This window comes from Natator depressus, chromosome 8 (assembly GCF_965152275.1).
Source record: "Natator depressus isolate rNatDep1 chromosome 8, rNatDep2.hap1, whole genome shotgun sequence".
NCBI lineage: Eukaryota > Metazoa > Chordata > Testudines > Cheloniidae > Natator > Natator depressus.
The window spans coordinates 15,569,015-15,596,902 of record NC_134241.1 but is presented as its reverse complement, the minus strand read 5'-3'; the positions used below and the strand labels follow the sequence as shown (position 1 = coordinate 15,596,902).

At 42.6% G+C, this 27,888-nt stretch overlaps 1 protein-coding gene and 1 long non-coding RNA gene across 3 annotated transcripts in view; one reads left to right on the top strand and one right to left on the bottom strand.

Moving 5' to 3' along the window:
• Window positions 1-27,888, top strand: part of SHROOM1 (shroom family member 1) — a 76,778-nt gene that overhangs the window by 1,904 nt on the left and 46,986 nt on the right. Inside the window, exon 2 of one of the 2 annotated variants that reach the window (XM_074960493.1) lies at window positions 10,451-10,621. The exons of the other annotated variant lie outside the window; for it this stretch is intronic. The gene's annotated coding sequence lies outside the window, so the exon portion shown is untranslated. The remainder of the gene's footprint in view (window positions 1-10,450; window positions 10,622-27,888) is intronic. 2 annotated transcript variants of the gene reach the window in all.
• On the bottom strand, window positions 5,360-26,900 carry LOC141991986 (uncharacterized). Its single transcript, XR_012640508.1, has 4 exons — window positions 26,830-26,900; window positions 12,092-12,242; window positions 11,047-11,153; window positions 5,360-5,667 (listed from the first exon to the last, which is right to left on the bottom strand). It is a non-coding gene; the product is annotated as an uncharacterized LOC141991986 (long non-coding RNA).

Sequence of the window (27,888 nt, the reverse complement as noted above, 5' to 3'; positions counted from 1 at the left end):
AGTTGAAATTCCCCAGGAAGTGGTCTTTATGTCAGGGGTGTGCTTTTTGCTGTCCCTTGTGAAAATCTGCCCAAATTGGCCAAGTTATAAGTCTCTGGAAAATTGCAGTTTGCATGTACTCAGAGACTTCTTTAATTTTTAGCAGCTAAAATCTCTGAAGAGTCCATCCTCAGTGAGCATGCTCACTATCTTTAAAAGTGACCTGCAAAGGAAAAAACCTGGGTTAGAAATATCATTAATGTCAAGTCTAATCATCCCTCACACATTTTAAACAGTCTTAATTAAAAACCAGTTTCCGATTTATGTGACTAGGTTTCACTTCTTTAGTATTTTGATGTCATAATTTCATTGTTTCTCCAATTAGCCATAGAGTTTTCTAGGGGAGACAAGACCCAAATTTCTAATTTAAGGCCCTGGAGATGGGGGAAGAGCTGCTGTTAAGATAATGAAAACTTTTGAGGCCTTTAAAATAATAGACATAAACCCTTTTTTCCTATTTGTAAGTAATGCCTTTATAAACTTTTCAATAATGTTTGAATTTGTTCACCAGGAGAGTTTAGTTGGATCCTCAGCTAGTATAAATCAGCTTTTGAAATTAATGGAATCATGCCAGTTTACAGCCGTGTAAGATCTGAACCTTTAAGGCAAGGCAAAAATACTGATTCCAATACCTAGAATTGATTAGAGTAGCAGGGAACCATACAATTAAGGAGACCTACATTCCCTGTCTGCTGACCTTCTTCAGTTCATCAGTATTCTTTGCTCATTTTTCATCACCATTTATACAGTAGAATCCGTAGAAATGTAAAACTTTCTTGAAAATAGGGATACATTAGTTTCAATAGTATGTGAAAGATGAATTGCTTTGGATATTTCTTCTCCATTTCCTCCTGGCTGATTTAGGGCCTGGTCCAAAGCCTATCAAAGCCCATTGAAAGACTGCCATTGACTTCAGTGGGCTTTTGGATCAAGCCTTTAAAAATCTTTTAAATGCAAATTACCCTCCAATGTGGAATAAAATAATAAAAGACTTGGAGGAATGGAACAAATATCAAATTTCTTGGCTCTGTAAGGTAGATATAGTAAAGATTAATATCCTCCCAAAATTACTATTTTTGCTTCAGTGCATTCCTGTTTGTATCTCTGACATGACATTAAAAACACGGCAGGATGCACTATTAAAATTCATCTGGAACATAAAGTTCTAAAGTTTTCTATAAGCCTACAAAATGGGGTGGACTAGCTTTCCCTAATTTGGTGTATTATTATTTCATTATATTATGCATCACAGTTAAAAGATATGACCAATTGGGCTAGCAGTAGATCATCCAAATACTGGGTAAAACTTGAACAAGACTGAGGTCCGGTTATAGCTATTTGTATTAACTGTTGGGTTAAAAAGAAATGTAGGTCACCAAAAATAAAAAGTCACCCATTCATCCAGGCCATTTTAGCCGCTTTGGACAAATTTTCTAAATTCCTGTCACCGAAGCCCTCTCTCTTAGCTACTTGCATTAACAATCAGAAATTTCTCTCTAGGAAATATCAGAGTGACTATTTGTTGTGGTAAGAGCTGAGAGTGAGATTACTCAATTCAGACAGCTGTTCCTGGGTCCTGATTTGAAATCATACCAGGAGGTATGTAATAATGTAAATAATATAAAGATCCCATATTTTCAATATTTACAAGTTAAATATTTTATTATAAAATCTGGATATGAGGTACTTCTGTCTAGAACTTTAATCACAGTTGAGCAAGCTAGAACTTATATAATCACAATTTTGATTGAAGAAGATATTGATAAGAAAACAACCCAGATGAAATAATCAGAGAGGGATTAGGACAAAGAAATTGATCTGGATGAGTGGGTCCCTATATGGGAAAGGGAATATACATCTTCAAAGGCTAAAAAACTGGGCATATTTAGTCTTGAGAAAAGAAGACTGAAGGGAGACCTGATAACAGTCTTCCAATACGTTAAGGGTTGTTATACAGAGGATGGCAATCAATTATTCCCCATGTCCACTGAAGGTAGGACAAGAAGTAGTCGGCTCATTCTGCAGCAAGGGAGATTTAGGTTAGAAAGTAGGGAAAATTTTCTAACTACAAGGATAGTTAAGATCTGGGATAGACTTACAAGGGAGGTTGTAGAATCCCTATCATTGGAAATTTTTAAGAACAGGTTAGACAAGCACCTGTCACAGATGGTCTAGGTGTACTTAATCCTGCTTCAGTGGAGGGGCTGGACTAGATGATCTTTTGAGGTCCCTTCCAGCCCTATGTTTCTATGATTATTGGAATTGTGTGACCGCCTCCCCCCCATGGAATTGTGGTATAACATGAAATGTGGACTGTCTTTGTGATGGAAAAGCCTTCACACCAAGTACTCTGATACGAATACCAGAATTATGGATTTTCCGGTCAACCAGACATCCTCTGGAATTGGAAGTAATCAGGCAGCAGTGGAGACAGACAGATACATACACACACACAAGCAAATACTTTACTGCCTCGGGGCTTTAGCCTTGGGCAGGCACCAATTCTGTGGGTGCTCCAGGGCTGGAGGACCCCCGGGAAAAAAAATTATGGGTGCTCAGCCCCTACCAACAGCCAGCTCCCCCTCCGCCCAACTCTCCCAGTGCCGCCCGCCTGTCGTGATCAGCTGTCCTGCGGTGTGCAGGAGGCACTGGGGGGAGGAGCGGGATGGGGTGCGCTCACAGGGGGGGAAGAGGCGGGGTGGGGGCGAGTGGTGGCGAGAAGAGGCAGGACAGGGTGGAGGTTTAGGGGAAGGGGTCAAGTGGGGGTTGGAGCCTGGGGTGGAGTGGGGGGTTTGAGCATCCCCGGGGCCTGTAGGAAGTCTGCGCCTTTGGCCCTGGGGCTCAGGGTTTCAGCTGCGGGGGTGGGGATGGGGGTTAGGACTGCAGCCGCAGGGTGGATTTGGGGGAGTCAGGGCTCTGGGCAGGGGGTGAGGCTCAGGGTCCCCAGGGCTTCTAACCTTCGGGAGCGCCACGGCTCAGAGCTTCAGCTCTGCGGGAGGTTTCAGCCCCAGCACTCCCCCCGTAACTAAAGCTCCAGGCTCCGATGCCTCCCACTGAAATCGTGAGCAGATCCATGGGGAGCCCTGAGCCCCAGTGCCCCTTCACAGGGCTTCAATCGGGAATGGAGCCATGGGGCTGAAGCCCTAAACCCTGGCACCCCTCATGAGGCAGAAGCCAGGAACGGTGTCGTGGGGTTGAAGCTCCGAGCACCAGCACTTCCCCCAGATCTAAAGCTCTGAGCCCTGGTGCTCCAGAGGGTCACAAACCCTGACACCCCACCTTCCCCACAGCTGAAGTCCATAACGTCTTGTTCAGAGGTACAGACATTTCAGAGTTACGGATAACCTCCATTCCCGAGGTGTCCAGGAGAACCTCAGAGTTACATAGTTATTTAGAAATGTGGTCACCCTTTCTGCCATACTCCGAGGAAGAGGGCTCCCCAGCCAGCAGGCCAGAATCCTTTGTACATAACTTGATCCAGTGTAGTATGTTAACATTGTATTGTAACTTTGCCTTAATAAGAAGTTTAAAAAACAAAACAAGAACAATGAAATGTTAACTTTGTTGTGGCAAAAGCAATCCATTTTTTAAAAAAAAAATTAACACGTTCCAGTGCTTTATAAATAGCCTGATCAGCACGTTTTCTGGTGGTCTGGAAAATCTTTGACTGGCAGCAGGATGGTAATGTTATGGCCATAAAGTGTTTGCATTTTTGGCATTGAATAGTTCCATATGTTGAGAGTTGGGCCAGATCCTCAGCAGGTGTAAACTGGAAGTGAATGGAGTTACATCTATTTACACCAGCCCTGGATCTGGCCCACTATTTTAGGTTCCAAGCTGTCATGGTCATTCAGTCCAAATCAATCTAGAATTACAAATAAACAATTATAAAAAACAGCATTTAAATTTTTTTTATAATGCCCCAGTTCAGTTCGATATATGCTCTTGGGTGATATCATAAGATAGAAAATATAAATTCTGTATGCCGCACAGTGTAAGACCATGCGTATGGTATTATATAACTGATACCTCATTTTCCTCTCATACACAAATTAGGTTAACTTGACCACATGCATTCCATTGTTGCAGATTTGTATTAAATTAATTTAAAATATGACCGTCCCTCCCCACAGCATTGAAAGAACTACCCTTAGATGACAATGATAAGATGAAGAAAATTAGCCACTATGTTACAAGCCAAGAAATCCTAACTGTCATGAAATTTTTTTGTATGAAGAGTTTATTAACTTGAAAAGAATTTAGGCATATTTTATGACAACTTTGAAAAGAGTTTCAGAGTGGTAGCTGTGTTAGTCTGTATCAGCAAAAAAACCCGAGGAGTACTTGTGGCACCTTAGAGACTAATAAATTTCTTTGAGCATAAGCTTTTGTGGGCTAAAACCCACTTCGTCAGATGCATGTAGTGGAAAATATAGTAGGAACATATATATACACAGAGAACATGAAAAAATGTGTGTTGCCATACCAACTGTAACGAGACCAATCAATTACGGTGGGCTATTATCAGCGCGGTGGGGGGAAACTTTTGTAGTGATAATCAGGATGGCCCATTTCAAACAGTTGACAAGAAGGGGTGAGTAACAGTAGCGGGAAAAATTAGCATGGGGAAATTGTTTTTACTTTATGTAATGACCCGTCCACTCCCAGTCTTTATCCAAGCCTAATGTGATGGTGTCCAGTTTGCAAATTAATTCCAATTCTGCAGTTTCTCCTTGGAGTCTGTTTTTGAAGTTTTTTTGTTGGAGAATTGTGACTTTTAGGTCTGAAATTGAGTGACCAGGGAGGTTGAAGTGTTCTCCAACTGGTTTTTGAATTATTTTTGATAATTCTTGATGTCTGATTTGTGTCCATTTATTCTTTTGAGCAGAGATTGTCCGGTTCGGCCAATGTACATGGCAGAGGGGCATTGTTGGCACATTATGGCATATATCACATTGGTAGATATGCAGGTGAACGAGCCTCTGATAGTTTGGCTGATGTGATTAGGTCCTATGATGATGTCCCTTGAGTAGATATGTGGACAGAGTTGGCAACTGGCTTTGTTGCAAGGATTAGTGGGTTCCTGGGTTAGTGTTTTTGTTGTGTGGTTGCTGGTGAGTATTTGTTTCAGGTTGGGGGTCTGTCTGTAATTGAGGACTGGCCTGTCTCCCAAGATCTGTAAGAGTGAAGAATCGTCGTTCAGGATAGGTTGTAGATCCTTGATGATGCATTGGAGAGGTTTTAGTTGGGGGCTGAAGGTGACGGCTAGTGGCATTCTGTTATTTTCTTTGTTGGGCCTGTCCTGACCCAGGTGACTTCTGGGTGTTCTTCTGGCTCTGTCAATCTGTTTCTTCACTTCAGCAGATGGGTATTGTAGTTGTAAGAATGCTTGATAGAGATCTTGTAGGTGTTTGTCTCTGTCTGAGGGATTGGAGCAAATGCGGCTGGCTGTATCTTAGAGCTTGGCTGTAGACAATGGATCGTGTGGTGTTGTCTGGATGAAAGCTGGAGGCATGTAGGTAAGTATAGCGGTCAGTAGGTTTCCGGTATAGGGTGGTGTTTATGTGGCCATCGCTTATTAGCACTGTCATGTCCAGGAAGTGGATCTCTTGTGTGGAATGGTTCAGGCTGAGGTTGACACAAATCAGACATCAAGAATTAGAACATTCCAAAACCAGTCGGAGAACACTTCAATCTCCCTGGTCACTCAAGGAGAGAAGGTTAAAAGGTGACTTGATCACAGTCTACAAACACCTACATGGGGAACAAATATTTAATAATGGGCTCTTCAGTCGAGCAGAGAAAGGTATAACAGGATCCATTGACTGGAAGCTGAAGCTAGACAAATTCAGACTGGATATAATGCATACATTTTTAACAGTGAGGGTAATTAACTGTTGGAACAATTTACCAGGTTCATGGTGGATTCTCTATCACACCCAATTTTTAAATCAAGATTAATAAAATAAAAAGATGCTTAGTTCAAAAGGAATGATTTGTTTTCAAAAGTTCTATGGCCTATCTTATACAGAAAGTCAGACTAGATGAGCACAATGGTCCCTTCTGGCCCTGGAATCTATGAAACTGGGTTAAATTCAGGGCAATCACATGTGTTGTGAACAAACGAGATTTATATTTGTTCTTACAAAAAAAAAAGAAAAGAAAAGATAAATATCTGTCGCTCTTTTCTGTGGGGAATTGAAAGTAGTTTAGTATCTGTCACCCCTTCTATCTTTTGCCTCTCTGCTGAGGCTACCAAAGGGAAACCAGTTGTTATAGTGGGTTTTCCTAATCCCCTGTCCATCCAGTCTTTATTCAGAAAAGTATGCTGAACACCTGGGACAAAGTTCTCCTTTCAAAACAGATTTACTGTGACATTCTTAGTACCTTTTCCAGACCTGAAGAAGGGCTCTGTGTAAGCTCGAAACCATGTCTCTCTCACCAACAGAAGTTGGTGCAATAAAAAGATATTACCTTACCCACATGTCTTGCATTACACACACACTTGCAAGAACAAAAGCACACAAACTCGGGCTGTTGCCAGGGTCCATGGCAGAAGGCTACCCTGACTAGCTGCATAGCTGACTACCCTGAAAACATGCAGAGATCTGACTCCACAGGGCCTATAGCAAGAATCATGTAAGGGTAAATGAGGGATGGTACACATTCTTATGCAGCAATACTCACCACCCTATGGCCTCTGCACACAGACTCCCGAGCATTTGACTCCTACCCTTAGGGGAAGAGATTGCACCAGGGAACATGTTATGCAGAAGGTCAGATTAGATGATCTAATGGTCCCTGCTGAACCTGTGGTGGAGTTTGTAAGAGAATAGGGGGCTTGGCCTTTACAGGTTCAGATAGCAAGACAGACTCTAGTCTTTTGGATGGATGTATTTCTGCAGGCTATTTGCAGCTGGAATTTGGACTTTTTTGGCAGCACACCTGGGCATGTTTGGCACCCATTTGGGCAGAATCACACCTGTTTTCAGAATGTGGCCCATAATGTAATTTTCATTCCATGAACTCCAAAGGAAGTCCAGGCATGGAAGAAGTGCAGACATTCACCTTGTAGCTAAGAGATCTATATGTGGATCAGAGCGGAGCCTTCACATTGCAATCAAATTGTCTTACAAAGAGTCATATAAAATGGCCTTCTTCAGCAGCAGAGAGGGATTTGAAGGAGGGAAGTATGGACAGGTGCAAATTGAACATTTGCCATTAGCAGAAAGACCACACTATTTGTGGATTAGACAAAAACATTAATAGTATGAGCTCAGCTGATCTTTAATTGGAAGGGCCCTTAAACATAAATCCCCCAGTAATGTGGAGCATGTGCATAGAGCTATTGTGGGGAATGAGTAGAGAATCTTTTAGACTCAGTGGAACAAATATTCCTGATGCAAGCTGAGCTGTTAGTTTTTGAAATTCTCATTTGTCATGCAGTATAGCAGAGAGTTTATGTTCTCTTGAGATATCACACAGCTGATTTTCTGGAGCGTGCCAAAGTGGGGTGGGTACCGCATACCATAGTCTGGATGAGTCTCCTTATCAGACCAGCTGGGTATTGGCAATATTGTTTCCTTAAAAGATTTACAAATGTGAAGAGCCAGTGAGGTCTGTTTGGAAAATTGAGAAAAGGGTTGTTTCTCAGAACCCCTGTTTGTTCAATGGGATAGCGTCAATGATATACAAAGCAGCAGAGAATCTTTCATTCTTGTTTCTTTGCAAAATACTGTCTTAACTGGGTCATGCTGACTAGTAGCATTTTAGACTGCAAAACACTGATCAATAGCAATAAAACTGAATCAAAAACCCCTCAGATGAACACCACACACTTGGACAGCAGTCAGAAATCCAAACTCAAATTTTACAGATTAAACGTAGGCTTATAATGGGTCAAGCCAAAATTGTGGGCCCCAAACCCCTAAATTCTAGAGCCTTCAAGAGTTTCTGATCTGAATTTTGTGGCTTGATGCTATCTCTATTACCTAGGCCATGGCACAGGCAACCTTAATTCTGGCATTTCTTAACTTCCGAGTGCTTGACTTTGCCATCTTAATAATATTCTCTTGACGTGGTTTTTGTGTGTGTAATATATAGTAGTACACACACCCACACTCTTTTCAAAAAAAACAAAGAGTACTTGTGGCACCTTAGAGACTAACAAATTTATTTGGGTATAAGCTTTCGAGGGCTAAAATCCATTGCATCAGATGCATGCAGTGGAAAATACAGTAGGAAGATAGATTAGATAGATAGAACATGAAAAAATGGGTGTTGCCATACCAACTGTAATGAGACCAATCAATTAAGGTGGGTTATCATCAGCAGGAGGCGGGGGGAGCTTTTGTAGTGATAATCAGGATGGCCTATTTCAAACAGTTGACAAGAAGGGGTGAGTTACAGTAGGGGGAAAAATTAGCATGGGGAAATAGGGTCATTACACAAAGTAAAAACATCCACTCCCAGTCTTCATTCAAGCCTAATGTAATGGTGTCCAGTTTCTCATTGGAGTCTGTTTCTGAAGTTTTTTTGTTGGAGAATTGCAACTTTTAGGTCTGAAATTGAGTGACCAGGGAGATTGAAGTGTTCCAATGAGACCCCATTAGAAACGCTGTGATGAATCCCCATTTACAACTACATTTTGGGACCTAGCAATTAGCCAGATTTTAATCCATTCTATGTGTGCCATGCTAATTTTGTATCATTCTAGACTTTTAATCATGCAGTACCTAGTCATATGACTTACAGAACTCCAGGTATATTATATCAATGCTAATTTCCATAGTTTTAGCCAAAGTCTCGTGAGAATAGCTCACAATATCTTGAATGAAATAAACTGTTTGAGCCAGAGAATGTTATTTTTTTCTACAAGTAGCTTTGCTACTCAGTCAGACTGGCTCCTGTTGCAGTCATATGGTGTTTTCCAGCAGGGGATGAGGAATCACACACAGCAGACAGATGCAGAGACATAACCAAGCTTAGAATTACATGGGTGAGAATGATTCAATGATGTATCTATTCCTCCTCAACCCTTCCTCTCTCCCCAGCTGTTCTCATATTCCAAATGGCAGACCTCATGCCATAGAATGTGGAAAACATATGGAAGCCCTTCCACAGACACAGGATATATAATTAGGCACCTAAATCCATATTAAGGCACCTAATAAGTGGCATGATTTTTCACAGTGCTTCAATAGCATTTCAGTGGGAGTTTGCCCAGCACTTCTGAAAACCCTCTATTTCGGTAAATAAATCTGGATTTGAGTGCCTCGGTCTTAAGTCTCTTGAGTCTGAAGATTTGGGGCTTATTTTTAATGGACCTCTGAAAATGTTGTCACAAAACATGTATGCAACATAGTAACCTGGTCTAGGAGGAAGCAATGTAGACAGGGCATGGGATTGGGAGTTAGGAGGCATGCAATCGATTCCCAGATCTGCCACTGACTCACTATCTGAATTTGGACAAATTGTTTTATAACTCTGAATTTATATTTCCCTATGTAATATAAGTGCTCTAAGATATATAGATAAGTGCTGTTTAAGTACAAAATATGATTATTATATTTATCCATTTGCACATGTAAAAACCTCACGTTGTTCCTGCTAACAGATGTCCTTGCCAAATTTTACATTTCAAAATGTATACATTTATTAATTTTTAAATTATTTGGATAGCATTTTTAATCCCAGGTAGTTTTTCACATGCTCTTTGAAAATTTTGCCTGAAATGTATTAAACATAAACCTCCACAAAAGGTAGTTGGACTAAATCTGATCAAATCCTTCTTGTTTCTTTCCACTTAATTGATAACACTTACAAGTTTAGCCAGGCTTGTCAATTGGATATAAAATCTTCTGTCATTATGTCTGTTATTACATGAGAAAGTAAGTGAGGCTTTCAACCTTAATTTCCCAGTCTATCTCCTACAGAACTGTAGTGTTCCCTCTCTTGTTAATATAATTAGTCTCAGACATCTTAAGTTATGAAACTAAAAATACAGTGAACAAATTATAATGTCTCTTACATTTCAGACATGTAAGAAATAATTTCCATAAAAGTCAAATCCTTATGTCTCTTGTTTTTCTGTTAATATTATTTATTCCTCATTATTTATAACTTTACCATCCGTGAGTTAACATTCTCGGGACTTAATCTTGTATTTCTTCAGCACCCAAAACTCTTACTGGATCAGGCACTTGGCTGGCAGTGAAATTTTTAGTTAGTAAAAAGAAATTCTTCTTAGTAAAATATAAATGTTTAAACACACAAAATCCCATTTTAAAGGTCAGGGTCACAAAGATGACAGGTGGGGAATTTAATGGATTTATATGTTGTTCTGCCCTCCCAATGTCTTCTGAAGTTCAGAGAGATTCCAAACTTTAAATGATTAACTGGCATTTTCCAGACTACCAGCCAAATGACTGCTTAGCAGAATGTGAAGATATGCCCACAGTCCTCAAAAGATTAATGAGTCAGATCTGCATTCAAGAGAGAGAGGTTGGGCCAGATAGTGCTGTCTTTGTACAATCAAAACTCCCACTGAAGTCAAGGAAGCACCAACAGAAAAACATGTAAGGTAAGTAACTTCTGCTTTCAGTCAGTACCCTGAATTCAAGCAAATGGGCCAGATCCTAAGTTGGGGTAATTGGTGTAACCCTATTGGGACAATGGAATTTTTGCCCATGAAAGAACTGCTAGATCAGACCATTGTCTAAGTTGATGGGTTTCCAAATCATACTGGGCTAAGTCTTCTTTGCTCAGTAGGAAAAGGTCCCCCATTCTGGTTTTGGAACTTAATATTGTAATGCTCCTTCCCTTTCTTATGTCTGACGGCTGTATTATTTATTTAGGCTCCCTGTAATAAGGACACCATTGTGCCTGAGTGTTGTGAGAGAAAACAGAGAGCTGGCTCTGCCCTTGCTGTGTAACTATATCAACATACCAACAGAAGCCCTCTTTATTTATTTATTTTTTTTAGTATACAAAGAAAGGAATGCATACCTGATGACAAAAGCAGGCCTTAGCTGTTGTTGTGTCTCTTCAGCTGGGTCCTTGTCTCCTGGGAACTAAAACATCCCTTTCTTGTTTTACTTGTTTCACTCTTTTCCCTGGAAGAGAAACAAATGGATTGCAGTTTGCTGGGGACTGTGTTTTATTAGAGTTTTGCAATACTGTTTCTTATCAGTACTTAGCTACAGACATGTTTCCTGATTGACTCTCTGAAATGGGAATTATTATTACATTTAAGTCCCAGACATATAATACTGTTATCTGTAGAAGAAAAGGTGGGATGGTGAGGGGAAGGCTACAGACTTTTAGGCAATAACAGCTTCTTATAGCTGGCTGGCCGTTCTGTCTCTGCTTCTTACCTAATAATGGCCTGACCCTAGATGTCCGTGGGAGCAGAACCTAGCCCTAAACTGCATTTCGAGTTGGTGGTCTCATCCAATTGCCAATGGCTCAGTGGTCACATCACAACACCTATTATCATCAGTACAACTGCCATGACTTTGGTATCCCTGCTGCCATGGTTTGGATGCCACGGAGACCTCTCTCAGTGGTTCCACTGGTTCAGGACTGAGGCATGTTAACGAGGCTATGAGCAGAAATTTGCTTATCCATGTTGCACCTTCACCTAGGCTAGTTTTAAATGACACAAGTGATGGCGCTTTCTCTATTCCGTTTGGAAGACTACTGAGATTCTGTGTGGTTACATTAGGTAGGACAGTCTGTTTAGTTAGTGTAAGAGATTGAGAACCACATAGTCTGTCTGTGTTCATTTGTGTACAGTTGTGTATGCATATGTGATAATAAACACAACTCCCTCTGAAAGTCTTGGCCCTATAAGTACAGAAACAGTATAAATAAAACAAATCACAGAGGAACATGTATCTGTTTTTTCCTTTTGTTGGAGGACCAGAGCCAACACCATCGGTCTGAGCCCCTGAAGTGCACACTAGCAGATAGCTGCCACAAAAGAAGCAGCTTGGTTGAATGGTGCTGCCTCATACAGGGCGACACAGAGCTGCAAAATCATTGCTCTTACACAGTCCTATCCTGTAAAACGTTGAGTTGAGTGTCTCCTGTGATGCAGTAGGAGATGTCAGGTCCCATTGGCTTCAAAATGAGTTGACAGTCTCAGCACCTCACATGAAGCTCTTAGCACTCTGCAGGTTGAGGCCCGTAATGCTATCATCCTGAGGAGGCCAAAGGTAAAAATGAAAGATTTCCTAAAAATTACAACAAATATTTATAGCAAATCACAAATTATATAATTTCAAAGCTACCTGCCTCCTCTGGGAACTTCAGTCTGATTTCCTGTCCACATTTAGCTACAGCTGCAACTCTTTCATTCAGACAGTGTTCTATCTTTATGCCCCTAGTCACCAGGTGGATTATGAAGGCTAAACTCATCCTTTCTCCCTTCAGGTAGTGCTGCATGAATGAAAACTATCCATATAGCAAATAAATCACATCTGTTGGAATATGGCACTTTCCTCCTACAAATTATGATTATCTGGATTCACAGTATGTATCAAATGAAATGTAATGCCTGATATTTCATATATGATGTGTTCCCTCAAGAGGGAATTTGTCACATTCTAGGCTTAAATTTTTCCTTTGCCCAGTGTCATGGCACTAATTTTAATGCTTAAACAATTTGATCTCTTCAATAGGATTTAAGCCCTTCAAATATTTGTACTTAGTTATATTTTCCTTTAGCCATCATTTAGGCTAATTTATTCTTTTGATCATATATAATAAACCAATCCCTCCCAATCCATTAATATTCTTATTGATCTCTGTGAAGTTCCTCTAATTTATTGGCATCTTTCTTGTAACATAGCATCCAGAATTGCACATGATATTCTAGCAGTCTCATTGTGGATAAGTATTAGCTTTATTGGCTACCATATAGGAAAGTTAAGGGGACCCTACACTTTCTGAGCTGCAACAACTTCAAGGTTAGATGATCTGAAATGTAATTTCTTAAATGTCCTTGATCTTTTGGTCACCTGATGAATCAAGTGGCTTCTGTTTTACCAAATCACTTCAAACTCCATAATATGTACTATCCCAAACCTTGTGCTTCTACCCATAATCTTCAAATGTGGGTAGTTACTCCACTGCCTATAGACCAATAATTAAGGCAGCCTAAAGTTGTAAATTTTCTAATATTTCTTTCATCTTTTTGTCTTCTGTAACAATGAAGGCAGGACTCTGGGGCTAATATTAAAGTATAAAATACTGTCCTGCAGTTTTCGGAATGAGCAGCCCCTCCAGCTGAAGCTAATAAAGAATGAATAAGTTTAGGTTTTTGCTTTCAATAGAACACAAGTTGTATGTCCTTAAAAAGGAACATGTGGGAAACTTGTGTGATGTTTGTTTTTATTTTCTAATAGGACTTTGAAACATGACTTGATTGTTCAGACTTAAAGATTCATGAACCACTTCAGTACCAGACAAGTATTTAAAACAACACAAGGATTTGGTGTTCATGTTCTGGTTGATAAACCCAATTCAGTTTTTAAAATGGTGTTGTCTTGGAAAACCAAATTTAAACACAGTTGAACATGAATTGAGGTAAAGGGACTTCATAAAATCTGCAGACTTCATAAAATCATTGTCACAGTCTATTCTATTCTATATGCTCATTACCAGGGTATCTGAGCGCCTTCCAATATGCATTTAGTGATGTGTCTGAGGGGAGGTCTGCACTGGAGCTGGAAGGTGTAAATTCCAGTTCAAGAAGAGATACCCGCATTAGCTCGGATCAAGCTAAAAATAGAAGCGTAGCTACTGTGGCATGAGCAGTGTCACGGTCTAGTCACCCCAGTACGGGTCTCGACCAGGATTGTACTTAGGGTCGCTAGCCCCTCCCATCACTCATACTGCTGTCTATATACTTCTGTTTCAATCAGAGCTAGTGCAGTTATATCTCCTCAAGCACTTTCCAGCCCTTGTATAGACACATCCTGATATCTGTCTCTTGTGGCTTATTTTCTCATCTTCTACCCAGTGAAAGAATTGTGTATGCAGTGGAGTGTTTTGGTTTACAAAGTTGTTTTTTTTAATGTCACTTTGCTATGTGATTATGTTAGAGAAGGCAGGGTGAACAAATGCACCTGGCACTTGGAGTGTAAGGTGGAGAGGTTTATGATGGTCCTTTGTTGCTGGGGCAGTTCATTCCACAGTCTGACCAACCCCAGGAAAGTTCTGTCTCTCTCACAGATGAACCTTCCTCTTACTGGCAAGAGTTTCATTGTGCCAGCCAGAGGAGCAGAGTCGGCAACCCTGCCTTCATCCCAGAGTACTAGGTGGTCTTATAGGTCAAAACTCTTCTATTCACTTTTAGTGCATTTGCAAACCCACACTCCTATTCTCAGTTACACATATGTGCCTGGGTAATACTCACCGGAGAGGAGGAAAGGAAGGCAGCACTGTCTCTTGGAAGTCTAGAGACTTGGATTCTGTTCCCAGCTCTGAGCTGTTGTGTGACCTTGAGCAAGTCACTTCCCCTCTCTGTACGTCTCTTCCTCTTCTCACCCTTTGTTTCATCCATTAAGACTTCAAAGTGTCCAGGGGCAGGGTGTGTCTCTATAGCTACATCTACACTGGGAGGTGTAATTCTCAGCTTTCGTACATTCTCGCACTAGCTCTCATTGAGCTAGAGCGCTAAGAATATTCGTGTAGCCGGGGCAGCGACAAGTGGTGACATGGGCTAGCAATGCTTTAGTACAAACCTGCCTGAGCCCAGTGGCTATGTACTCAGGGCAGCTAGTCCACGCCACCGCTAGCTGCCGCCAGTGCTACCCCAGCTACTACTATCGTTTTTAGCACACAAGCTCGATGAGAGCTAGTGTGAGTATAGACATACCCTATAAGGTTGTGCAGTGGCTAGCAAATCGGGCCCCTATCTCAAGGGGGGCATTTAGTCACCATTGTAATAATATAATTCTCGTTGTTGTTGTTGTGGTCATCATTACAGTCAAATCGGGTGAGTAGACTTTGTGTGTTAGTCTATTTTAATGGGGACAAACTCTCCTTGCAGCTTTGCCTGAGTGAAGAATGATTTAAAACCCTAGTGAGAGCCTTTGGGATTTGGCCCATGATGCATTTGCAAGGCTTGTTAAAATAATGGGCATTTAATATTGCCATACATCTACAAAGTCCCATACAAACATTAACTAATTGGTAGAAAATACTGAATAACTACAACATTCTCCTGCTCTAATGCAGTGATCGGGGATTAACTCGAGTAGGAAGGATTCCAATGAGAAAAGAATAAGTATGTCTGTGAGATCAGTATTTCAATTTTCCGCCCTACTAACTAGGTTGATTCACTAGTCAGTGTAACCATATCTGTGATGTCTGTCATTAGGAGACGTTTTCCAGCAGTTTTATTCTGTGGCTGTCAGGCTGCTGTTATCTGGATGATCTTGGGGAAAAATATGAATTTTTTTTTTAACTCTGCATTTGTGTATCCGCTGACCTAGTTTTCGAAGCCAACACTCTCAGCAGCCATCTGTAGCCCTGCTGGTGCCAAGTAACGAAAATAACATTCTAAGGTAATATCCCCAATGGGTGATTTAAGGTTTTTACAAGTAGCGGTTGGTATTTGTGTTTGCAGCATTTTACCCTCATTTTGAGTTCTGCTTTCTTGAGCATACATTAAAGCAGGTTACACAGCCAGGTGTGCATAAGATTTTGAGTGTTATGGGGTAATGAAATAAATCTTGAATAGAGTACTTATTGGATTATCTTTTTCTTTCTTTTATTTTCACAATTTCTCCTGTTATGTGCCCATCTGGCCTGTTAATTCTCTTTACCTGCTCCTTTTTCACTTTATGCTTGATTAAAATCTTCTTCATCAGGCTGGGTAGCAACCAGTTTGTTGTGTGTGAAGTTGAAGGAGGAAAAATTTTCAATGTTGTTAGGAGTCATTTTGACTTAAAATTTGGCTGACATGTCTATAATTATTGAAAACTTAACAGAGGTGACTGAAATAAAGAACAGAATAAAGAACTACCTCAGTGCAAAGTGCTAGTACTGTGGGCAAAATCTCTTCTCCTAGATCAGTTGTACACCATGATTGCACATTCTACGCTCCTTCCACCAATGGATGTCAGTGTCATTCGAAGTAACACAGTAGGAGTGCAGAATACACATGAAAGATGTACAGTTCAGGTAATAGATTTATAGTGTAGACTGAAGAGGCAATTTTTGGCCTGTTGTAATACTGCCATATCACCTTGTGGTGCTGTGATCCTGTCAGAGTTCACAAAGTAAGCATGCATTGTTGCCAGCTCTTGCAATTTTGATTGCAAACTTTCATGTGTTTTTTTTCTTAAAGCCTGAGTTGCAGGAATGAAAAGATTGCCTGAGAATCTTGGCTTTCATTTTTTAAAAAAATCTACTTTTTAGCTGTCACGATCATAGAGAGAAGCTTGAAAACGTGAAGCGAGCGCACCCCAAAGGGTCAGAAACCCTAAGTCAAATAAAAAGAACCTAAAATATATTACTCTTACAAAATCTCATGTGTTTTTAAGCAAATCTCTTGATCTTTAGGGCCTGACCCACGATTTTTGAGCCCTGGGGGTTGACAATTCTGAGCATGGTTCACTGAGGTGGGTTCATCTCCCAGGAATGCCAAGCTGCTGCAGGAAACAGTGCTGATGACTCAAAAGGTGGTGGTACTCCCTCTGAATTGTTACTAAAAACCAATGCTTCTGCAGGGTGTTAGCAGGTGCTGTGTGGTGGGAAGTACTGTCTTTTTAGGATAAGATGCAAGACAGACACCTTGACCATTGGTGGTCGTTGAAGATGCTGTGACAGTTTTTGTAAGAGCAGGGGAATGGTTAGTGTCTGCATCCTAGGAAGTCATTCTTCTTCACTTCCTGCCCTAAACAACGATATGATAAACTGCACTCTGTCTTAGAGATGGCTGCATTTCAGGAGTGACTGAAGTGATACTATGTAACTCTTACTGACTGGAGCTAACACACAGACGTTATGGGCTTTACTTGTTAATACCTGTGAAACACTTTTCCATCCTTGGGTGAAAAATATTTGAGACGTGCCAGAGTCTTTTTTTATGTTTTTTTTTTAAATAGGCAATTAGGGCTGTCAAGCAATTAATCACACTGTTAAACGATCATAGCATACCATTTATTTAAATATTTTTGGATGTTTTCTACATTTTCAAATCTATTCAATTATAACCCAGAATACAAAGTGCTCACTTTATATTTATTTTTTATTACAAATATTTGCACTGTAAAAAAACAAAAGAAATCGTTTTCAGAGTGGCAGCCGTGTTAGTCTGTATTCGCAAAAAGAAAAGGAGTACTTGTGGCACCTTAGAGACTAACCAAACCTGGATTTGTGCTGGAAATGGCCCACCTTGATTATCATACACATTGTAAGGAGAGTGATCACTTTAGATAAGCTATTACCAGCAGGAGAGTGGGGTGGGGGGAGAGAAAACCTTTTGTAGTGATAAACACCCATTTTTTCATGGTCTGTGTGTATAAAAACATCTTCTGTATTTTCCACAGTATGCATCCGATGAAGTGAGCTGTAGCTCACAAAAGAAATAGTGTTTTTCAGTTCACCTAATACAAGTCCTGTAGTGCAGTCTCTTTATCAGGAAAGTTGACCTTACAAATGTAGAATTAGGTACAAAAAAACCTGCATTCAAAAATAAAACAATGTAAAACTTTAGAGCCTACAAGTCCATTCTGTCCTATTTTTTTGTTCAGCCAATCGCTCAGACAAATCAGTGTGTTTACATTTGCAGGAGGAGATAATGCTGCCTGCCTCTTGTTCACAATGTCACCTGAAAGTGAGAACAGGCATTTGCATGGCACTGTTGTAGCTAATGTCGCAAGATATTTATATGCCAGATGTGCTAAAGATTCATATGTCCCTTCATGTTTCAACCACCATTCCAGAGGACGTGTCCATGCTGATGACGGATGCTGCTCGATAACGATCCAAAGCAGTGCGGACCGACATGTTCATTTTCATCATCTGAGTCAGATGCCAGCAGCAGAAGGTTGATTTTCTTTTTTGGTGGTTCAGGTTCTGTAGTTTCCACATCACAACATTCTGTGAGGTAGGAAATTCTGTTCCTCTCTGAGTGATTGCCCATGTCCATTCCACTGTAGGTGTGTGCACATCCTGTGCACAGTTGCTGGATATTTTTTTCCCCTCAGCAGCATCCATCAGGGTAGCATGAGCATCCTCTGCTGCCTCACACTACTGTGCGAAGGTATAAGGGTCGGAGCTGCCACTGAGCCCCCGAAGTTCCTTCTTACCCCCTGTGATGGTGGTTGGAGCCTGTGTTTTTGCAAGCACCCATTTTTTGTCTAGTTTAGAGCATGTAAAGCTATATTTAGAAAGTTAGGTTTTAGTTTTTAAGACTTTGGTTTCCCCAGTTCCCAACTGTGTACCCGTGCTAGGGTCATGCCTTGGTCTCCAGGTTTCAAGGCTTGTCTCTCTTGCAGCAGACCTGTGCCTGTGAGTGATCTGAACCCCTCCTGTCTTAAATGCCTGGGGGAATCACAGTTAGTGACAGATGTCACATTCATAGTGGTTTTAAGCCCCATCCCAAAAAGAACAGAGCAGCCAGGCGCAAGTTCCTTTTCATGGAGGCAACACTTTGTCCACCCTCAGAGCCTTCCTGCTCACAGAGGGCGCTGAACAAACTGGAATCTATGACCAATGCTCCCCTTCATTCCATTCAGAGAGGCTGTTCTTCATCTCTGGTGCTGGAAGAAAAGCACTGAAATACAGTAACTCCTCACTTAAAGTTGTTTCATTGTTACGTTGCTGATCAATTAGGGAACGTGCTCGTTTAACGTTTAAAATCGTTCAGTGCTTCTGTTTGGCAGCCGCCTGCTTTGTCCACTGCTTGCAGGAAGAGCAGCCCTTTGGAGCGAGCTGGTGGGGGCTTGGAACCAGGCAGCCCTCCTATCAGCTCCCCGCTCCCTTCAGTTCCCTGTGCAGCAGCCGCCCAGCAGGCTACCAATCGCTGGCAGTTCAGCTGTCCCTCCCCCCACTGCTGTGTGCTGCTCTTGCCCTCTGCCTTGGTGCTGCTCCCCAGAGCCTCCTGCTTGCTGTGCGGGGGGGGGCGGCACTAATGTCAGGGTGTTCCCCTGCTCCTGCCCCTCCCCCCTCCACCCCCCCCCCCCCGCTTACCCCATCTCCATAGAGTCAGGGGGACACGACAGGGCTCAGGATGGAGGGAGCTTGCTGGCAGCGGCTGCTGTCTCAACTTGCTGATCTACTTAAAAAGGCAGTGTACGTAGAGTGGGGTCGTAGAGTGGGGTCGGCGTACTTAAAGGGGCAATGTGCATCCATCTCTCTCTCTCTCTCTCTCTCTCTCACACACACACACACACACACACACACACACACACACGTAGGGTGACCAGATAGCAAGTGTGAAAAATCAGGATGGGGGTGGAGGGTAATAGGTGCCTATGTAAGAAAAAGCTCCAAGAACCAGGACTGTCCCTATAAAATCGGGACATCTGATCACCCTACACACAGGGTGTGTGTCTCTGTCTCTGTCTGCCATGCTGTCTCCCCTCCCTCCATTTGTACTGCCTTGTAGAGTATGAGGCTACATTAACAATGTGTTAGCCCTTGAGGGCTGAGCCGAGTGCTAGTTCATCGTTTAACAGTAAAAACAACGGGGAGTCCTGTGGCACCTTAAAGACTAACAAATTTATTAGAGCATAAGCTTTTGTGGGCTATGACCCGCTTCTCCATACATCTGAAGAAGTGGGTCATAGCCCACAAAAGCTTATGCTCTAATAAACTTGTTAGTCTTCAAGGTGCCCCAGGACTCCTCATTGGTTTGGCTGAAACAGACTAACATGGCTACCCCTCTGAAATTTAGCAGTAAGGCATTCCCTGGGAAATATCCCACCCTCTGACTCCACCACCTCAACCAAGCTTCACAATCATCATTGTGTGTACAGTATTTAATTGTTTGTTTAAAACTTATACTCTGTGTGTGTGTGTGTGTTATATATGTCTTTTGTCTGGTGAAAAAAAATTTCCCTGGAACCTAACTCCTCCCTATTTACATTAATTCTTATGGGGAAATTGGATTTGCTTAACATCGTTTCACTTAAAGTCGCATTTTTCAGGAACAGAACTACAACGTTAAGCGAGGAGTTACTATAGCTGTAAAAATCTGGCCATAAGTGACATACTGAAGGCACCTAGAAGCTCATGGCAGGACAGAGAATTGAACCCAGCTCTCCCAAGACCCAGCATGGTGAAAGACTACTGATCTATCCATCTTCCCTGACTGGGGGATAGACTGTCTGTGTATACTCCTGAAAAGCTTTCAGAAGAGAGATTTTAAAACTATAAAATGATGAGCTCCACCTCTGTGTTTTCCAGCTTTGGTTGTTGGGTATATTATTCCTTTTTTTAGTCAGGAAGGTCCAGGAGTAGGATAGGCCTTTGACCCAGATCTCAAAAGTATGTAGGCATCTAACTCTCATTGATTTCAGTGGGAGTTAGGCAGCTAAATAGCTTTGAGGATCTGGGTCTTTGTGTCTGCAAAGCTTTGACAAGTCAGTCATCCCTTTTGTAGGTGCTTGAAAATTACTGGTAATAAATTGTGGCTGTTTGGAGACAGATTTATGGTAGTTTGTGACTTATTTTATTTTTTTTAAAAGAGCCTGGATTGCTGCTTCCAGAAAAATCTCAAATTAACAAACCCAGGGCTGTAATCAGGAAGTTCCTATATGGCCTTTACACTCAACAGACAGGCAGTTTCAGAGGTCAGCATGATTTATGCATCAAAATAACCCACATCCTCTGCCTGCTTTTTCTCTTCACTAAACTATAAACAGCGTTCTCAATCTTTACTGTAGTGACTTCACCATCGCCTGCTCAGAGAATGTGGTGAAGTCAATTTAAAAACAAGACCAGAATTGCTCCAGAGAGCCCTTTATAAAAAATTAAATCTAGCCACAAAGGGGGTGAAAGTTTAAAGGATGTTTAAAAAGCTTTTCCAGTTTTCCCTTGACATTAGTGCTTTTCACAAGTTGAGCCTTATTGCCCAGGAGGTTCTGTAATTAACCATTTGACAGTTCAAGTAGGAGTGATAGTGCTACTGGATTGGCTATTTTGGGTTATTTTATGAATGGCCTCTACCTAAAAGTGTGACACTTTTATCCTGTTAGAGTAGGAGCCTATATTGTGTAATATAGTGCTGGACTGGAATTGTTTTTCTTTTGTATAGCTCTTGAGTGAATCTATGCACTGGCTGTGGAAAATTAGGGTTTTACTGCAGAGGTTCTGATTTAATCAAGCTTCCAACTGCATTCCTTCCATACAGTTTTACAAACAGTAAAATTAAAAGGCAAACCATAGAGGGTAGCTATTATGTTTCCCCAGAGCATCCTGTCCTGACATTATATACAGTCCCTTGCCCTTCCTCCCCACCCTTCATCCCAGAGAGTAGCACATTCTTCTTAGCTGAGATGAAATACTTTCAGTTGCATTTAATCAACCCTCAGCTAGTAATGCTTCCTGTGGCTGCCTTTGAACCCTGCCTTGGAAAAAAATTCCTGAACCCCAAGACTGTTGGCTGGCTTGGTGCAGCCTCCTCCTAAGAAAACCATGGGACAAGGGTGGTAGATCTTCAGAGTCTTCTCTCTGGAGTGACAAAGGACCTGAACATGACATCACAGGGAGTAACTACATTTCTATGGGAAACAAATAGGACCACTGCATACTAGCTCCCGATGAGTGTTCCTTCCAGCTGCTTCTTCTGATTTGTTCCCAGGTTCATGGAAGTTTTCAGTTCTGTTCACCGAGCAAAGCAACATATAGTGCAGGAGTTATGATCACTGGTCAAATGGATGGCCAAAAATGAAACTCTAATTAATAATTGACTAGCAAGATAATGAAATATCTGTGGTTGCTGTTTGCTTTCCTTTCCTTTCCAGTGCAGCACCAACACCAAGCATGGTGGAAGGTAATCAATCAAAGAACAGTTTCCACTTGTTGAGCAGATAAATTACAGAAGAAAATGGCTTCAGAATGTGGATGGTATTTAATCTCTATGAACTGCATAGTGCTGTACTGTTTATATGAGACGTCCAAGTCACATGGTAGCGTAGGAAGCCACTTCCCTGACACCTATCTGAATCCCATTGACAGATGTGTCGAGTGCTGTTTTTAGAATTTCTCAGCCATCGTCTTTCAGATCTTTCCAAAGGCTGAACCTAGAACCTAATGTGTTACCTCAGTATTTTGAAGTGAAAGACTGGAGGTTATAAATATGAACAATCTAGATTCCTTGGAACCAAAGGTTCAAAGCCTGAGAGGGTTAATTCAGTCCATTGACCCACCTTTGGTGAATAATCAGATACCAGTGTAGTGTGTGTGAGTATTTTAGATGGCTCCATCTTGTCTAATCTCTCTATTTAGAATGCATCAATCACTATGATATGTACATCCCTATCTGTTTTGTGCAGACACTGAATAACAGAAAGTGGAGCTGCAGTTACTCCGTGTTGCCCAGTGTCTCATTTGCTGTGAATCTGGGCAGAGTGTAGATTCAGCTGATCCAGGGCCTAAGAGATTCCTTCTTAGTCTGTGCGAGAAAGTGGTGGTTCTGTGAGGCCATAAAGTGAAAAGGTTTGGGGGCCCCTGTGATGCTACCCTAGGAAGGACAGAGTAATGGGGTAATTACAGAGACATTGCAACAGAAGGACAGAGTGAGGAGAATGGGAAAAGGAAACTGTGTTTTCTGTAGAAGTACATTATCCATACTACCCATTGAGGAGTAACTTGGCTCTCTGATTACCTTCAGTGTGCCTGCTGCCAGAATCCATTTGCTATCATTCAAAGAGAGCTTTGCTGGGGCTGCCCACAGGAAAACAGATCAAGGGGCAGGAAACACTTTTTGGAAACTATTAAAACCACGTTTTGAAGTGTTTTGCCTCAAGAGCAAGGCTGATTTTAGGGGCATGCAATCACAGGAGGCATCACTCACTTGGGGGCAGAAGCTGTTGATGACAAGAGTCTTGACCTTTTTCACTGGAAAACACGTGACAGTGACAAATGATTGGACTAAATCTACAAGGCTAGAATGAAATTTACCAGAAAAAATTAAACTTCAGAGTTGTTGAAACCGACACTGTTTCATGAACCCAAGACTGCAGGGAACAATCCTGTGCACAAGGTGGAGAAAGATGATCTAATAGGGCATTTCTATCTCCTATATTGCTCAAGCTAGTACAGATGCAGGAGCTCTGCTTGCAGGTTTTTATCACTGAGGGTCATCTCATGCCTTCAGGGCTGGGCCCAAATCTGAGAGTATGCATTTATTTGCATGATAAAGGGAATCAAGGTACATGATAAATAGTGAAGAGAAGGTCTTGCAGCTGAGGCATATCAGTACTTTTTTGAAACTTTCTATAAAACAGGTTAAATGTGGAGGCCATGCCCAAGGAACCCCAAAGGGCTTATTACACTGTGGGTTAAAAACACTTTGTTTTGTGTGGAGACCAATTCATCAGTGCCCTATGGCACCTTTGTAGCTGGCTGTGTCCTCGCGAGTCAGGCTGCAATGCAGCTATGTAGTCCCTCTAGGGAATTAACCCCACTATAAGTAGCCTCTCTGGTAAGCACTAAGCTGGTTTTGCAACCTCCCCAGGAACCACTGCCTCAAGAGATGTGCTGGGGGCAGGGGGAGATGTGGCTGGGGAATTCCTATGCCTCAGCTATTGCCTAAAGAAAAGGAGTACTTGTGGCACCTTAGAGACTAACCAATTTATTTGAGCATAAGCTTTTGTGAGCTACAGCTCACTTCATCGGATGAATTCAATGGAAAATACAGTGAGGAGATACAAGTACTCCTTTTCTTTTTGCGAATACAGACTAACACGGCTGCTACTCTGAAACCAGCTATAGCCTAGTTGCTGCAAGGAACAATGAGAACTGAGCTATAAATTAGGGCAGCTTCAGGATGAGGGAAGCGCAATTTGCCTGCCCCCTAGTCCCTGCACTGGCGCACAAGAGGAATTCAGCTCATAGAAAATCCAGCTCCAGGAAACATTGTTTATAGTTGAAACTATCTGAGAATTACCCTTTGTAGTGTTTGAGCAGCTGGAAAAATAAAGGTGAATGCAAGTTCCTCAGAAGTAACTTGGTACATTTGGAGAGGAAGAATTTTGAAAATGTACATAAAAATGTTTCAAAAAAAGTAGGGAGGGCTTCTTATCTTGCAAAGTCTAGGCATTGAAATGGCAGGCGGAGGGTGATATTTTCCATTTTATAGGTTGGTTATGCAGTGATGACACCTGAATTGTCTTCTCACATCTGCCACTGATTTGCTGTGTGATCTTGGGGATTACTCTCTCTGTGCCTGAGTTTCCCAATCTCTAAAATAGGGATAATAATAGCTCCTGACCTCACAGGGTATAGTGAGGCTAAATTAATGGTTGTAAAGTCCTTTCAGATGCTTAGACAGAAGCTGCTACAGCGGTGTAAAGTATTACCGGGAGTGAAATGTCTTGGGTTGCCTCTGAGATTAATTTGTAAACCACATGAATGGATAAATGAGATTTCCCCTACCTCTATCTACTGAAAAACCCATAGGTTCTAAGAAGCAGGGCAAGGCCAACTGGCTAGGCTTTGGCTAAGTCACGCAGTCTGCCTTATTATTGCAAGTCTCCAGCGAAGCTCCAAAATTACATTGCAACAAACCTACATTTCCCTCACAGACATCTCTGTCCCCCATCCACCACATTGTAAAATTGTATTTAATTTTATTTTTTACTTTACTGTTCTGTCTGTCTAATCCTGGTTTCCAGTTATAGCCAGTGCTGCAGAGTTATTTGCAGGCTGCAGCCTGTTATTAAACCTGCATTGTCCTATCGAATTGATATTCTCATAGTAGATTTAACTAGTAGAACACTTTGTTTCATTTGTTCTTGTGGAAACCACTGATAGGAATGTGTAGCAAGAGATTAGGTAGAAGTGATTATGAAGTTTACAGAACTGAGGGATGTGGGAAAATACATTCCTCTGACAAGTATTGTACTCAGGTACCATTCTATTGTAGTGTGTGTGTGTGTGTGTGTGTGTGTGTGTGTACCTGGGTTTGGGTTTGGTGGTTTTGTTTTCTCTCTCTACTGAATGTTCAGAGGACATTGGATAATTACACTAGTTTCTTGTCCAAGTACATTTATAATGATGTTTAACAACTGGAGGAAATACACTGAAGAAAGAGAGACTTTGGAAAGGGGTAGTTGTCAAAACAGTGAGGTTGTTAGTAAGCCATTAGTTTCCATTAGGCACTAAATGTGATTATTTAGTTAATGTTTATTCATTGCTCTTAATGTGTACAAATCACTATATAAGTGCTCAGTATTATTGTTAATAATTGCATTTTGTAGGCTGGCAACTTGGCTTTGAAAGAACAAGTCAAATACACTTGTGTGGCTACCAAATTATACAAAACGTGTCTTGTAGTTAAAGAACAGGACTGGAAGGAGGGAAAGCTACCCAGTCATGCTACAATTCTCTTTCCAATCATGCTGTAATTTCATGCTGTGGCCTTGGGAAAGTTGCTAAGGCCCAGATCCACGAAGGGATGCTGAGCATCACAACCCTAATGTTTAGGTACAGGAAATCACTGAAGCAACAAAGAGATCCACAAAGCCTGAGTTAGGTGCCTGGGGTCCCAGTATAATGAATGAGGAGAGAGAGAGAGGGGGCCTTATAGCCTGATCCACAAAACGAGCCAGTGGGAGATGCCAGCCAGAGAGGTGTAGACTAAACCCTGCCCCTGTCTCCGAGATAGGTGCCTATGGCCCAGCTTCAGGGAGACACCAATCTCCGCTAGTGATCTACAATGGGGAACCCCTCTCCTGGAGTCAGGTGGCTAAGTCATTTCATGTGAGAATGAGTTGAGCACCAGCCTCACATCGTTATAACTTTTAGCTCAGTGGAGAGAGAACTCACCTGGGACGTGGGAGACCCAGGTTTACTCGCCCGCAGGGCCGTCCTTACCCATATGCAAACTACGCAGCTGCGTAGGGCACCAGGAAATGTTGGGCACCAAATTGCCCCAAATTTCTTAGTGCCCTACGCAGCTGCGTGCTGCTCCAGCCTCCAGCAGCCAGCCCGATTCCCCGGTCGGCTGAGCCAGCCAGGAAAGCTACCCCTGCCCCTGCTCTGCCCCCACCCCACCTCTTCCCACCCCTGCTCTGCCTCAGCCCTGCCCCCACTCCTCCCCTTCCCCTGAGGGACGTCCCGGGGGACTGCAGCAGGGGTCGGGTGAGCCCTGCACTCATGGGGTGGCGGGAAGTGGAGCGACCTGGCCCCAGCCCAGCCCCGCTCTGCCAGCTCCCAGCCATGCCGCTGGTGAGTACTGGGGAGAGGTTTCCCTCTGCCCCGCAAGTCCCAAGGCTGGGAGCCAGGGGAGCAGAGTGGAGCGGGCTGGGGCCGGGTCACTCCACTTCCCACAGTCCCGTGAGCGCGGAGTCAGGCCTGCCCTGCAATCACCGGGTGGCAGGAAGTGGAGCGACTGGCCCCAACCTGCTCTGCTGGCTCGTGCTGGAGGGCAGTTTATTCCCTGTCCCCCGCAGACCTTGGGCAGAGCCCCCCCGCCCGCCGCAGAGGCCTGGGTACGCCCCCCCGCAGTGGGGGGACTGCATAGAGCACCACAATGTCTAGGGATGGCCCTGCTCGCCCCCTCTGCCAAAGGGGAAAAAGAGTATTTGAAAAGGGGTCTCCCACCTCTCAGGAGCATGCTCTAACCACAGAGCTAAGCAGCAGGCTGAAGTGAGGCTCCGACAGGCTCCCCTGTTGTAGCTGTTCCCCTGTGGATAAGTAATGAAAGAGAGATTTGTCCAGAGACAGTGGGAGAGTGACTCTATAGCCTGCTGGCTAGGGCACCCACCTGGGACACCCAGGGTCCAATCCCCCAGCACAAAGGGCTATTTAATTATTTATCCACAGGGGGACAGCTTCAACGGGAGAGATGGAGGGAGCCCCACATCAAAATATCCCAGTTAGAGCCCTCTGCTGAGGGGTGGGAGACCCCTCTTCAAATCCATTCTCCCCTTCTGGCAGAGGAGGGAATTAGTCTCCCGCATCCCAGGTGAGCGTTTTAACCACTGGGCTAAAAGATAAGATGGGTGGCAGCACGGTCACCTTTTCCTTCAGCCGGATTTTGAATGGGATCTGATGCAGTAGGTGGCCTCTGAGCATGCCTACCAGATTGGGCTCTGCAGGCAAGACAGGTGTTTGCCCACCTATCTTCCCTTGGCTTCATGGATCGCTCTTAGGTGGGAGACAAGCATCTGGATGTCTAGAGTGAGGCGTGCTCAGTGGCAGAAACCTAGGCACGTAGGGAACCTAGGGGACTTTTACTCTGAACACATAGATGCCGAGTTAGTTTTGGCACCTGCAGGGTTTGGTGGCAGCTGAGCAGGTGTTTTGTGGAGCCTAAAACTGGGATTTAGGTGCCTAAGTACCCTTGTGGATCTGGGCCTCAGCCTCTTTCTGCCTTAGTTTCCACTTCTGAAAAACTGGGGTGATAGTACTGTCCTCACTGTGGGATTGTGAGGTTCGTTCAATGAGTGTTTGTAGAATGCTGTGAGAGCCTCTGAGAAGAGGTGCTGTAAAAAGGCAATGTACTCTATCTTATTGTGAGCAGTGCTAGCATGTGCAAACTAAAACCTCAGAGAGATGCAGACAGGAAACTGTCTTCAGCAGAACTGGTTTGTATATCCAGTTTCCTAAATCTCACACACCAAAACCCCAATCCTTAGTGTCTTCTTTTGTGCTGTGACT